General features: G+C 33.4%; 1 protein-coding gene across 4 annotated transcripts in view; it reads left to right on the plus strand.

Annotated features, from left to right (window-relative positions):
• The window catches only part of EPHA5 (EPH receptor A5), a 338,688-nt gene that overhangs the window by 18,570 nt on the left and 305,445 nt on the right, over positions 1-14,673 (plus strand). The window lies entirely within an intron of this gene.

Below are 14,673 nucleotides of genomic sequence, written 5' to 3' on the forward strand. Positions count from 1 at the left end.
ATAGAAATCATTGTAAAAAGTAAATGTTAATCAAAGACAAATTCTCTTCTAAACTAAGGATTTCCCATTAACAGAGTTAATATGATTTGCCAACCAAAGCAAGTTAATTTCAAGATAAGTGGCAGTAAGTTTTTTGTTTGTTTGTTTGTTTGTCTGTTTCTGCCTTTACCACATGCATCAATATGAAGAAAGATTTGCCTGTCTGTAAACTTAGTGACAGCAAACCTCAATGCTTGACATTCCATATGGAATGAATGAACCAAGTATGAACCAAGTATGTTACACTCTATGAATTTATTTTTTATGAATGAATGTTGTTAAGTCATGTCTTCATTTATTTAAAGACATGACTTTTAACCACAACCAGTCTCACCTCATTGCTGTTTTGTTGGTAGAGTCAGTGTAACTCTTTTCCTAAATTTGTCACTAATAGTTTAGAGTTTCTGGCATTTTAAAGTCTTTTCGAAACTAAGAAGTTGCCAAGGATTGTATGATTTTGCCAACCCAAACAAGTTAACAACAAGAAATTTGGCAGTACAATACTTTAAGTTTACCAAAAAATATCAATGAGAAGAAAGTTCTACTAATTAGAACATGACTAGAAAATAATTAGTAGGTATCTTGTGGCCTCTGTCTCTTTGTGCTTTCATCTGCTGTTGCTTCCCCCCCCCCCATTCTTTCTTATGAGAAATTCTCAGAATTCATATGACCTGAGCCACTATCAGCCAACTAAAATAATTTTTTCTGCTTTAAGCATGATGTATTTTTACCTCTAGAAAAACAATTAATATAAAACATCTGTTTCTTAATGGTTTAAATTTCTTGGGAGGGGATAGATTTACTCTTTCATTTGTTCTAGATTTCCTGGATTATTTAGACTGTCACTTACTTTATGAAGCAGTTTAGATTTAGAACTTGGTAAGAATTCTTAATATTGCAAGGAAAATAGTAGTAAAATGGATAATATAACCATGTGAATAGAATGGCATTAAAAAATAAACTTGTTAAGGGAGAAAGTTTAAAATGTAATGATGAGTGGCTTTTTAAGTAGAGCTCGGTTAACGTTTTGTTAGTGTATTTAATTCTAACCAGTGTCTAGTTGGTATATTTAATGAACTATCCCTTTTGGACATATATTTATTTATTCTAAAATATATATCAGAAATATCAGGGGGTGGATATTGTGTTATATTTAGCTGAGAAATCTTTGAAGTGATTCTTTCTCTAGATGGGAAGCATAATAATGATAAATGCTATTACCTCATAATCTTTAATTCTCAGAAACCTCATGAACTGGATATCATTATTCCCAGTTTGTTGGTAAGAGATTGGGTTTGAGAGAAATCAAGTAACATGCATTGGGTTACACAGAAAATGAATTGACAGGATAGGAGTCAGGTGTGTTTGATGCTGAAGCTCTTTGTTCCACCCACTATGCTAGAGGTTGCATATATATGAATGTACTTTGTATTATGATTTATACTTTATTTGTGCATACCATTGTCATACCATTTCCAATGAAAGAATCATGTTTTATTTCAAAAATCACATGTTTCATAAGAAAATAATATAGTAATAATACAAATATAAGCAATGTATATAGAGACATGGAAAGCTTCTATTAAGAAAATCTCACTATCATCAGTGCTAAAGCAATTGGAAAATAAATATTTAAGTACAGCTTTCTGTTAGATGGCTGCCATTTCCTGGTAGAAAACTTGTCCATTTATATCAGCAAAAAAACCCCAAAAACCAAAAACCAAAAAACGTTTTTTTTTCCTGACTCTGGGATTTGAGAGAAGCTGGTCACAGTGGTATTTGTGTTTGGGGGTATTGAACAATGCACGAAGAATAGTCTTAACAATTTTTCAAAATACAGAGAACTGATTTGCATTTAATAGGTTCTTATGTAAGTCACTGTTGAAAGCCAAGGACATCATATTAGTAATGGTTTTCAAACTCTTATTTTTTTTTAAGCCGTAGAAACTCATTCAAAAGAAATCACTGTGGAAGCTCAGTATGTGAAGCAGATAATAACGGAGTTGTTGGGTTTCCTGGCTGTGTTTTCACCTCTCCCTCTTTTTATCTGTTTGTGCCTCTGAGACATCTCTTTAGAACCACAGGGCCATGTTGAATTGAGTATGAAGACCACTATGTTAAAATATAAAAGGGAAGTTGCATAGAAGATCAGTATGCTATGATCCTGACTTGTAGCTTTCTGACAGACTAACTGAAAAACAAATTATAATATGTAGTCAGGTTTAGTTTGAACCAAGAGTTCAAACTCAGTATCCTAACCTATAGGTGCTCATCACAACCTCAAAACATTATTAAATATACCATGTCTTGGACCCTCTTAGACTTACTGATGAAAATTCATTAAAGTTCTTTGGAAATCTCTGAGTTTAGAACCTGGGAAGCTGTAGAATTTATCTCTAGATAAATTTTGACTCTTGTTAGAAAGCCTCACGTAGAACAGAGCTACTCAAAGTTAAATGTGTGGCCTGGGTGATGTCAGCCTGCAGTGGTATCAATACAAAGATTAAGAGTTACCTTTTCCAGACTTATGGCAATTTGATATTGCCACAGCAATCCAACTGTGTGATAGGTAGATTTGCCATACTGAACAGAGCATAGCCCAGTTCTAATGTTGTCTGACTTGAATTGAATATAAGAACCACTTGCGTGGTGGGGATTTTCTAAGATGCAGTTTCCTGGGCTCCACCTAATATCCTAATTTTGTAGGTTTTAGAAGGAGCCAATGGATTTACATTCCTAAAGAGTGCTATAAATGATCCTACTGCTGATTATAGAAACATCACACTTTTAAAAAATAATAAAATCTTTATATATGTAAATATCGATATAAATATATAAATATATATATGTAGATAGATACAGATGACACATGTAAGTGACTAACACTCAGAAAATGCTATATAAATGTGTTTTTTATTATTAATCTCAAAAAGAAAAGTATAAAAATGTGCTAAGGCTGAAGGTGATGTATATTAGAATTCAGATAACACTATATACAATAAGGAAATATAAGATAGATACTTTAGAGAGTTATAAAAGCAAATACAAAAATGCAAACGAAAAAGATATTCTAAGTATAGTTTGTTATATAGTACATGATAGAGCCATTGATATCAGGACTGATCCTCAAGGTGTATGGTTAATACCCCCTTTACATTTAAAAAAATACTATACTCATTTTGAATGTGTTTCAAAACATTATATCTATCTATCTATCTATCTATCTATCTATCTATCTATCTACCATCAATACTAAATGTTCATTTAGATGACTGTGCCTAAAAAAGAGTCTGACTCAGGGGACATAGGAGGATTATTTCACAGGTAATGTACATTCAAGCAAGGGTCTAGTCTCAGGACCAAGCAATGAGAGATCTGAACAATCAGCAAGATATTACCTGTTTTTTTCACTGATGTATCCTAGGACCTAGGACAGTTCTGGGTACTTAAATAGATGTTAAATAAATATTTGTTGAACGAGTGAACCCTCACTCTTTGATGGTGCCATATTCCATAGAATTGAAATAGAAGTTAAGGCAGTGAGCTATACTTTTTCCACAATTGCTCATATATTATCTGTATTATGTAGGATTGCATTAGGTTGCAGAGAACAGAAAAAAAAGTTCAATAGTGTCTTAGATGTAGGGGGCTTGTCTTTCATATGTTTGGGAAAGAAGTTTCAGGGTAGAAATTTGGTGATTTGGATTCAGTGTTTAATGATGTCAGGACTGGAATCATTGATGGGTTTTTTTGGCCTTACTCTCAAGCTTATTGCCTCATGATTGCAAGAAGGATGATACATCTCCAAACATCACATCCAGTTCCGAACAAGAAGAGAAAGAGAAGAGCCAAGAATCATCTCAGCTGCACTATTCCTTCAGCTAGACAACAAAACATTTCCAGACTGGAAAGCAGATTTCTGTTTATATCTCATTAGCTGGATCTACATAACAAGGCTACCAGATTCAACAGAGGCTAAGATAATAAAGACATGATTATCATTTTTTGTTAATGCTATACGTGACCGATTGTCTGGTGCTAGACACATTGCTAGTCCAAACTCAGCAATCGGATTCTTATTGGTAAGAATCCAATACCAAGGAAGGAGAAAGAAAGTAAATAATTAATAGGCAAAGAAAGCATCTTTGACAATACCACAGAAAAGTGAAAGTACCTTTGCTTTATTTCTTTTTCTCCTTTTCCTTTTTGTACTTTGTAAAAGGAGAAATAGCCAAGTACTGAGGTTACATTTTGATTTAAAAAAATCGAGTTTAGGCACCAGGTTAACTGGGCAAGCATAACTGCTATTAGATCATCAGTCTTACATCCTATAAGATATAGAACTCACTGTATTTAATAAACTAACTTAAAAATTACTTTCCTGTTGTCATGAATGCTGCCAGCTATTTCGAGATGGGTAATTAGGGCTGGGTACTGAACTGTTTATATTCAGCCACCTAATGTTATTGGGCAAAATATTTGTTCATACTTATATCTGTATTGCTGTACATTTTGACTAGTTTTTCATGATAAATCACTACCCACCCATTTTTTTAGTATATAGGTTTTTTAAAATATTTTAGGTAATAAAGAATTATTATGTAGGGTTTACATCAGAATTAAATTTTAACTGAACTATAACACTGATAATGAGCATAATGACTTCAGTTGACAGCAAAAATTTGGGTCACTTCTCATTTTACAAAAAGGGCTACTGGGCTACCCAAGTTTTTACTCATTTTTTTGGAAATGCCATCACCTTAAAATGCATTCTGTGATTTTGTGCAAGTTTCTGTTTTAGTTCATGTTCAGATTCAATCATCATTTATCCTACCCTGAAGGCTTGAAAGCTAATGATTATATAGATTGTTTTGCAGTTTGTGGGATTTCAGTCAAGCATTAGGGATAATTAGGGACTGGGGTAAGGATGCATCCAAAACAAGAATCAGCTTTGCATATATTTAACATCCTGTTTTCATGTGCTTTTTGGCATCTAAGGACAAAGTATACTTGGACAAATATATGCTCTGTTTTGCCCCCAGTTAACATGTGCAAAGCATAATGAATAGCAAAGTTAAAAATTAAGAAAAGAGAGGTCATAATGATTTTGTTGCTCACCCTTTGGCTTTCAGGAATCTTGTAACTAACTTGAATCTTGTTGGAAATTTGATACTAAACTGTGATTTAGCCCAGGAAAAACTAATGATTTTTCTGTTTGGATTAATATATCTGAAGGTTTCCATCTTATATACAGTACTATTCGAATGTTATGGTAGATGCTGGCTTCTGTAACATATTATTCAGAATTCATTGATCTAATAAAACTCATTGAGGTATAAGAGTTAAGAGTTTCAAAGGAGTAAACCTTTGGATTCAGCAAGTCCAACATCGGGCAAGTGTGATATAGAAGCAAGAGCAAGAGCTTTGGAGTTAGATAAGGCTTGGATTTATATTCCAGCTGTGTGCTTATTAGTTCTGGGACCTTGGACCACTGCCTTATTTAACTTTTCTCCACTTCAATTTCCTTATCTGAAAAATGGGGGAAAAACATACCAAAGGATCATTGCTAAGACTAAGTGATACAACATATATTAAGCACAGACACATATAACTTTATTAGTTTCAATCACTGATATTAAAGATATGAAAATTGAGTCCCTCAAAGTAAAATCATTTCCACAAGCTTACATAGTAGCAAATCAGAACCATAGAATTAATGAATATTCTCTGTGCGGTGAACCATTCAAAAAATGAATTGTGAATAAGCACATTTATTTCAACTGTTAAAGATTTATGCTATTTTGTAAGGAACAGCTTCATATATACACAGTGTGGTGTGGAACTGAGCAGCTACTAAATGAGTGTATTTTGTGATGTGATGATTTTCAAGCCTGTTATGTCACCTAATGTTGACTTTTCTCTTTAGAATGAAAACAATATGTAAGATTTGACAAGTTTGGTTACCACACCTGACAAGGTAGCTGCTGAAAACCATATGGTTTTGCTCTTTTCATGCCATGTGTCCTGTGAATGTAGCAGACTGCTCATTAGTCATAATTTAGCTGTCAATGGATCTCAGTGTTACCTTTGCCTAAAAACTTTGTATGGACTAACAGTGGATACTAATTCTGAATTCCTCCTTGCCATATCCATGAGTTTACAATTTCAGAATATATTAACAATTCAGAATTTTTTAGTATACATTTCTGATTGTTTTATGCTTCCTTCAGAGTTTTATGCTTCTTAGTATGAAATCCTACTGCTTAGTGTACAAAGAGCAGTGGCTAACATTTCTCCCTACGATATGAAAAATATTTTGAAACAAATGAAGAAAAAGAAATAAAAATAACAAAATCAATAGAAATGAAAATATTTTGAAACCATTAAAGGCAACAGTCATGCTTTGTAGTCAACAATTAAGCATAATATATTAAGATTTAAGGGAACAATGAAGCTCATTTTAGATATCACTTCAAAGATAAATAATCTGAGCTTAAGTAACTCATTTGGAAATGCTATTGGAATTCCGTTAGTAGAATATTAGAGGTACCAAGACAGGATAGAAGAAGAGCAGACCCTGGAATAAAAGAGACTGGAGTTTGCCTTCAAATTCTGCCACTTAGCAATTATATCAGTAAGGATGTCTTCCTCTGCAAATAACAGCAAATCACTTCCTCAGTGGATTAAGCAACAAAATTGATTTTTTTCTGACATAACAGAAAGTCCTAAGAGAAGCAAGTTTCAAATTTAGATGGATTAGCTACTCTATGATATAATTTGGAACCAGATACTTCCCAACCCTTCATTCTGCCAACCTTAATCTGTAGATTTTGCTCTCCTGCTGATTCTCCTTATTTTCTGGAGATGGCTGCATCAGATCCAGGAAACACACCCATACCCAGCAACTTTCAGAGCAGCCAGGAGTTTCCTTTTCTAATATTTTCTTCTCCAAAACTCCCTTGCCTTCAGGTCTCCTTCACAGCTCATTGGACAGAACTGAATCAATAGTGAAACCACATAATGGAACTGAAAATAAGTTGGGGATTGCCAAATTGTGGAAAAGAAAGGAGGGAAAAGCCTGAATGAACCTGGAGAGGAAAATGGAGACCAACCCTGGAAGGACTTGTATTAAAAAATGAAACGTAACGATAAGGTTTGAAGTAGGGGAGTGACACGATCGTATTGGTTGCCTAGAAAGATCTTTCTGAAAGCAATGTTTTGAGGAAATTGTTAGGGATCATGCCTTTCTACTAAGACACCAGTTAAGATATTTTTCAAGTGAAAAATTATGGCATGAATTTGGCTGGAATGGTTGTACTGTGGAAGGAAACAGAACAGGCAGTTTAGAGAGTTAGATACAGGATATAGTTGGAATGGGTGGGATTTGGTCACTGATTCGCTGGGGGAGTAAAGGTAAAGGGAGACAAAGATGACTCACTGAATTCTGGATAGAACAAGTAGTTTTTTGACATTGCATTCACTGAACTAGGGAACATAGCAGGAGATGTTTCTTGTTGTTGTGCAGAGAAGATATTTTGTGCATTTGGGGATGACTGGATATCATAAATGTGTTGAAAGCCAGTAGGCAGCTTTATAAATTGATTGGGATTTAAGGAGAAAGAAATAGACAAAATATATGGATTTGTGAGGGTCATCAACATCTACATTGTAACTGAAGACAGCAATTCATGAGACTCTCTACATGGGTCCTTATGTTAGGACATATGCTTATATGACTATTAAAGCAAGCAATCAGCAAAAAAAATTACCAGTCATTTTCCATCCTAAACAGTCTAATTCAGTATATATGGAGTGGTACCAAGACATTTGTTCTTTCCAAATTCTTTTGCTTCTTCTTTTATTTTTATTCCTTTCTTATATCTTAGGCAAGAATCATTGGTATAGAATGAGAAGTGTAATCAGTCCAGAAAAAGAGTATTAATCAAAGCCAAGGTTTGAAGGTTGGTACAGGAACAGTAGCTTATAATGGAAAGAAGTAGCTAGACAAGTAGAAGAAAGTCACAGAAATATATTGTCCCTGAAGATAAAAGATGAGAGAGTTTGTCCCTAGGGGTCATGGCCAAATACTGCCAAATTAGGAACTCAGAGCTACGTGATTATCACAAATAAACTTGGTAACAGAAGTTTTGGTAAAAATAGCGGGTTTGAATCCAAATTACAGTGGATTAGGAGAAGAATGAAGAGGATATGCAGAAATAGATAGGAGTGTTGACAACTCATTTAATAATTTGAATTTAGACGAGGGCATTAGCTGGAAGAGAATATGAGATTTATTTTTAACATTTTAACTAAAACTTTACAAAGTAATTTAATTTATGAGAGAACTGATTTCCCAAAGACAATAGACTTATTAGGTAATGTTGATGGCTTGAGGCCACTGTTGGTTAATTACATATATATACATATATATATATAATATATAATTATGCATATATACATACACACATATATATGTTTATACATACATGATTATGATATTTTTCTCAAGCAGTGTTCACCAGCCATACTTTATGTACAAATAAAGTATGTTCATTCATAATTAGGGTTTAGTTCATGGCCCTTGGATGTCCATGGAGGTAGATGGTTGTAATCAAAGTATCTTACATCCAGGTTTTAAGTAAGGAACTTGGTTGTGAGAATCCATAATCAGGGCTTGTAGTTTGTCATGAAGACTTTAAGTATTACTTGATGCTTTCTTCTTTCCTTGATTGCCTGCTGGGCTCTGAATGAGACTGCAAGCTGTCAGTGTTCGTAGTGAGCCTATAGGTTTATTGGGAAGATTCAATGGAAGTTACTTGATAGAATATCTGACGCATAGTATGCACTGAATAAATTCCTTTCTCCATATTCTTTCATTTTTTTTCCTGGAAAAGATTGTGCACATGGGTTGCTCAGAATTAAAAAAAAAAAATCTCCCATTTGTTGTCTGCAGAAATACTGTTGGTTATGGAATTTTGCCTTCAAGTAAAGGGATCCCAGAAATCTACATAACACTTCTAAACTTATAACATAATTTTTACCAAATTTACAAATTTAGTTTTCCAATGGGAAACACATGTACTCTTTCCCTGCACTCATATTGTCAACTGTTCTTTGTTCCCTGCAGCAGTTGTCAAATTATAAAATTTAGCCTGGAAGCAAGAAATCACATCTGTGCTGAATGGGACCATGGAGAGAGGCTGGACAGCTGTACATCTGGGGTTTGTTCCCGCAGATCAGTAAAATGTGTGCTATAATTGAATCCAGTAGCTTTTCTGATATTGTTAAATGGAAATCAATAAATAAGCATCTATCAAAATTCTACTGTATGCAATGGGGCTTTGAGTCAATGCTTTCAAAGAAAGAAAATGCTATTTTATCTGCTACTAATCCAAAGTATTCTCTCTTTATACTGTGGTGGAGGTCCAAATACCATTACAATTATGTTTATGTAAAGATCACGGGAAAAACAGAAACAATATACGAGTAAGAATATGCTTCTGGTTCTTTATTTTATAAGGATCACAGATTCTCTCAAGGCCTTGAACACTGATAGTGCTGGGATTGAGTGTCCTCGAGCTGTCTTTTTGTAAAATTTGTTTAATTTGGGAGAAAGAGAGCACATGCACACGAGTGGAGGAGGGACAGAGGGAGCGGGAGAGAGAGAGAGAGAGAGAGAGAGTCCCAAGCAGGCACCACACTGTCAGTGCAGAGCCTGATGCGGGGCTTGAACTCAACAAACCATGAGATCATGCCCTGAGCCAAAGTTGGACATTTAATCGAATGACCCACCTACGGTCCCCCTTGAGCTGTCTTTTAACTCTTTAAAGTTTCAAAACACCTTCATCCCAATGTGTTCCTGGAGAATCCAATACATTTTTTCCTCATTTTATGACTAATATTAGCAAGATATTAAGGAGAAAGATATGGAATCAGAATGATATATGGAAAGTTACGAATATTTGAAAGTTATGATTATTGAAGAGCATATTTGAATTTGACTCGAATTAATCTTTAATTGTTACAGTGTGTGAAGTTGAAAACTTAGGAATCTTCTTATGCATATTCCAATTTACTCATTCTATCCTTTCTTTCCCTCGCCCTTGAATCGCAACCAAAAGAATGAGTTAGCAACTCTCTGGCTTTTCTGGAAGTAAATTCTTTAAAAGCTTTCTGTTTGTGAAAGAAAGCATTAAAATTATTAGTGTGTAGTAATGAAATTAAAGCATACTTAAGATTAGTTTGAGTTAATTTCAATTATAATCATTATAATCTGTTATTTGGTTGGACAGTTAACTTATTTTTACTTATTAAAAAGTTCTTACAGTAGTGAGTCTTTTTTCTCCCTATATTAACTTTAGGAATTTGTAATAGACTATATACTCATTGACCCCTGAAGAGTTATTTCTCCTGGAGAATCAGCCTTCTTAATTACTGATGAGAATACGAACCAATATGCCCATCTTCATTGTAATTATATAATAGCTGAGGGAAATGACCTTGAAGACTGTCTTTCAGTCTAGTAGTGTAGCTTTATTTTAAAATATAAATAATAGAATAAAAACATTTTCCATAAAATTTCTGATATCTAATTAATGTCTCCCGGAGTAACTGTGGTATCAAACATTCCCTCTAATTATATTCATTAGTGGCTTCTCCCAGACAAGTTTTAATTAAGTTGTACAATGAAGATCAATACTCATTGTGTATTCATTGCAATTTACAACAAGCATATATACTGTTCAGAACAATTTAATTACTGTAATTGTTGCACAGAAGATACTTAGTGACTGTGCTCCATTACTGCCAATCTCCCCTTTTAATAAATTCGGTAATGAAATTGGGTAATGAAGTTCTGAAAATTCACATTTATGTATATTCTATGTCTAAACTTCTGTTTTTTATGTAACTAGCTTAAGTAGTGGGGGAAATGGAGGCATTAATAATATCAGTGTCATAGTGTTTTTTCATGCATGCCATCATAAATGTTGGGAAATTATTAGAGGATAAATAAGAACACTTGTAATAACAGTTATATTAGTTATGTGAAGAATAATTTAAGGGTGTTGGGTAATAAGAACAATCTATTTCCCCTTAAATAAGATTTCAGTTTTTATTACTCTTATTTCCTTAGTTTTAATTTATAAGGAATGCCTCCAAATGTGCTAACTTCTGTTAATGAATATCATGTTACTGCTGTACTGGTCAAAGAATGTGAAAGTAGAGATTTTCTGGTAGCATCGTAGGTGTATACCAGGGTTTCTTAACTTTGGCACTAGTGAAATTTAAGCCACATAATTACTTACTGGTGAGTGGGGAAAGTTTTGCTGTGCATTAAGAAATGCTTAGCTGCATACCTGGTTTCTTCCCATGAAAATCCAGTAGCAAATATTCCTCCCACCCTCCAGTTATGACAATCAGGAATGTCTCCAGATATTATTGGATGCCCATGTTGAGAATCACTGGTGTATGTTGATTCAGACACACCCTCCTGATCTGCCCACTGACCAAATGATTCATTAATAAGACAAACAGCTATTCAGCTGTTCTGAGTGCAAGCTAGGTTCAGAGGCATGAGTCAAATGTGGTATTCCTTTAAGGCAACAGTACAATTCCTTATATTCAGTGTTTTGGAGCTAATAATTGGGTGCTAATAGAAGATTCAGTAATAATAGCTTACCTAGGTTTAGGAAAGAGGACTAGGATGGCTTCTGGGAGAAAACAGTTCCTGAAATATGTGTTATTGGACAAATGAAGAGTTTAGAAATTCAAATGGGGGAAAGGGCATCTGAGACAGCTAAAACAGCATGTGTAAAACTTGGGAGATTTTGTAGAGAGCTAACACTCTGTATCTCTACATTTATATAATCTCTACATCTCTCTCTATATATATCTATGTTTCTATCTTCATGTAAATATCTCTATCTACCTATCTAGCTATAATTTTAATTATTTTTCCTGAGGCATCAAATTCCAATTTCCTCTGAATTATATGAACAAAATTATGATATATCAACCTGCAAGTAATTGCCTGAAACATCTAATTTTACCCTTTTTTCAATTTCCAATTTTGTAATCATATGTATAAGTATCTTCTTTACATTGTGAATTTTATGAAAACTTCTGTTTCAAAAAGAAAAAACAGTTTTAGACAGTAGTAGGAAGTGACATATGTGTCTATTTATCTGAAGAAAAAGTTTTGACAAAGTCTTCATAAGAAAGATAATGTGCATTCCTATCATGGGTATTCTCATGTGTTTGGTAATGTATTCCAATGTTGAAAACGCCTAATAAATTGTATTAACAGCCTACCTAGTATTTTGAATTTATTCATTTAATTTCACACACATATACCTTTTAAGCCAAAAAAAAAAAAAAAAAAAAGAATAGTAATTCAGGTTAAAGTTAATTCAAGCGAAACGAACTAAATTTTAGAAAGACATCTGGAAATGTGTTGTTAATAATGAATATTTGAAGATCCACATGTTATTAAGAGGTCTACAAGGAATGCTGTGTTTCTCCTGGCAGGCTAGTTAGGAATTCCTAGAATTCCTATTCACATCAGTTTGCCACCACAGGATTAAGTTCAGTTCGACTGCCATCGTAGTAGAAGGCCTTTAGCTTGCTGATTTGCTCTACTTTATCAGGTCTACACAGATACACTGCTGCTCAATATCAAAGGTGAATCAAATGAATCATAAGGATGAATAAACATAATGATTTAGGTTCTGTACTCCCCTGGTATTCAGTCATGTCTAGACATAGCCCTAGTGTCCCAGAAAAACTAAAATGAGGACAAGGACATTTAAGTTTAATGTAGCTTTATTCCCATGGAGACTAGAAAAGCCAACAATAGAATAAAAAGAGTATGGATGTAACTAAAAAATTAGATTTAGTGGGATGGCTGGTGTATTTGCAAGGTCAGTGGGTAATGGAACAGTTTTGGTTTGTTTATTGTCTTTACTGATTGAAACAATAGTTTTTCAGCTAGGCCAATTTCTTCTAAAAAAGAATAATCCAACAAATTGTTTTATTATTCTCTAAAGCCACTATATGTGTAGCCTAAAGATGATAGACATTCTATAGGCATGGATTTTTAAAGAGCTCAGAACCTAATGAGGGAAATAGACAAGTTTATTAAATACATACACATCATAAAAGGTTTTCATATGGTATTGAGTGTATATCTGTGTTTTCTAGAACTTTATAACTTTGGATTTATCTTTATATTACTACTATTATTAGAGACTATTAAATTAGCATATAAGATATACATGTTTGCAAATGTTCTATGAAATAAATCAATGGATAATAAGGCTTAAATGCACATAATTTCTACAGTACCTAATTTTTTAAATTTAACTTATGATCCTAATGTCCTTGATTGTAATAATTTTATCTTAAATTTTCTTATAGGAGTATTGTAACACATTTTCCAACCTATCAACTTTTACTACTTTACTACTCCAGCTTTATACTACAGATAGAATCTTTTTTTTAGAATTGGTGGCATTTCAACATAGTGGTTCTTGAATGTAGTTTAAAGAAGCTTCAGTACCTCCAACTAGGATTAACCCAGTTGTTTTCCTTTTGGGTCCATATGCCATGCTTATTCAAAGTGGTTTAGCTGCATGTTGGGCCAGGTAGATCATTTGAGTTAGGCATAATAGGCTGAAAAGATAATGATCTGTGATCCAGGTCTGAAGCAGTTTGACTGCTCAGTATCCTTAATTTAGTTTAATTTAGAGGGAGAGAAGAATAGGCAAACCTGTTGAAATATAAACATTGTGTGTGTATGTGGATGAGTGTGGGTGCACGTGTATGTACATACTCTTTCGTGGCTTCCTTTTGGAATGATGATATTGAAACTAATTTGACAATAAATTTCATATAATTAAAACAAGACTTTTATTCTTGGAGTTCCCCGAAATTTGGGAGATCCAGCCATAATTGAGGTCTGCATTTCAAAAATGTAGTTGATAGTTCTGTAAGAAGCACATTTTAGACTATGGTTATTTGTAAGTAGCTGATATTTTGGGGAATGCAGTGGACAGTTAGCTATAGCAACAACTCTGAAAGCTACTATAATTTTCTTGGATCGGTTAAAGGTGTGTAGATTTATTTCTTAATTTAATTTGCAATTTGGATTACAGATTTCAGTTAATATCACAAAAAAATCTTACAAGCTTGGGAATAGCTTATTTTTATTTAATGTAAATTATTTGTTAATTGCTTTATAACATTAAAATACAGTATGTTTAGTCACAAAGTTATGGCAGCTTAATCCCCAAATTTAGATCCATTAAAGAAGTGGTTTGGTCTTTATACGGTTTTCTGTGGACCTTCATTTTTTTCTTTTTCTTATTACCAGTTCTTTTCCTTTATCCTTGTTTGACAAAAAAGAGCACATAGAGTAATGACTTGTTTATATTTGCTGTAATTGTTTTCCAAATGTTTATTCAAAATCACTTATTCTCTTGCATTCAAATAATGTTTTCACTGAATTATCACTCTTGTATTCATCATAATGAATACTTAATCTAACTCCATTTATGTAAGAAATATGCACTCTTAATAACACTATGAAAATAGTGATGCTTTTTTATACATTTGACTCAGTTTTGTATTCTTTTT

Source organism: Lynx canadensis, chromosome B1, assembly GCF_007474595.2.
Source record: "Lynx canadensis isolate LIC74 chromosome B1, mLynCan4.pri.v2, whole genome shotgun sequence".
Classification (NCBI taxonomy): domain Eukaryota; kingdom Metazoa; phylum Chordata; class Mammalia; order Carnivora; family Felidae; genus Lynx; species Lynx canadensis.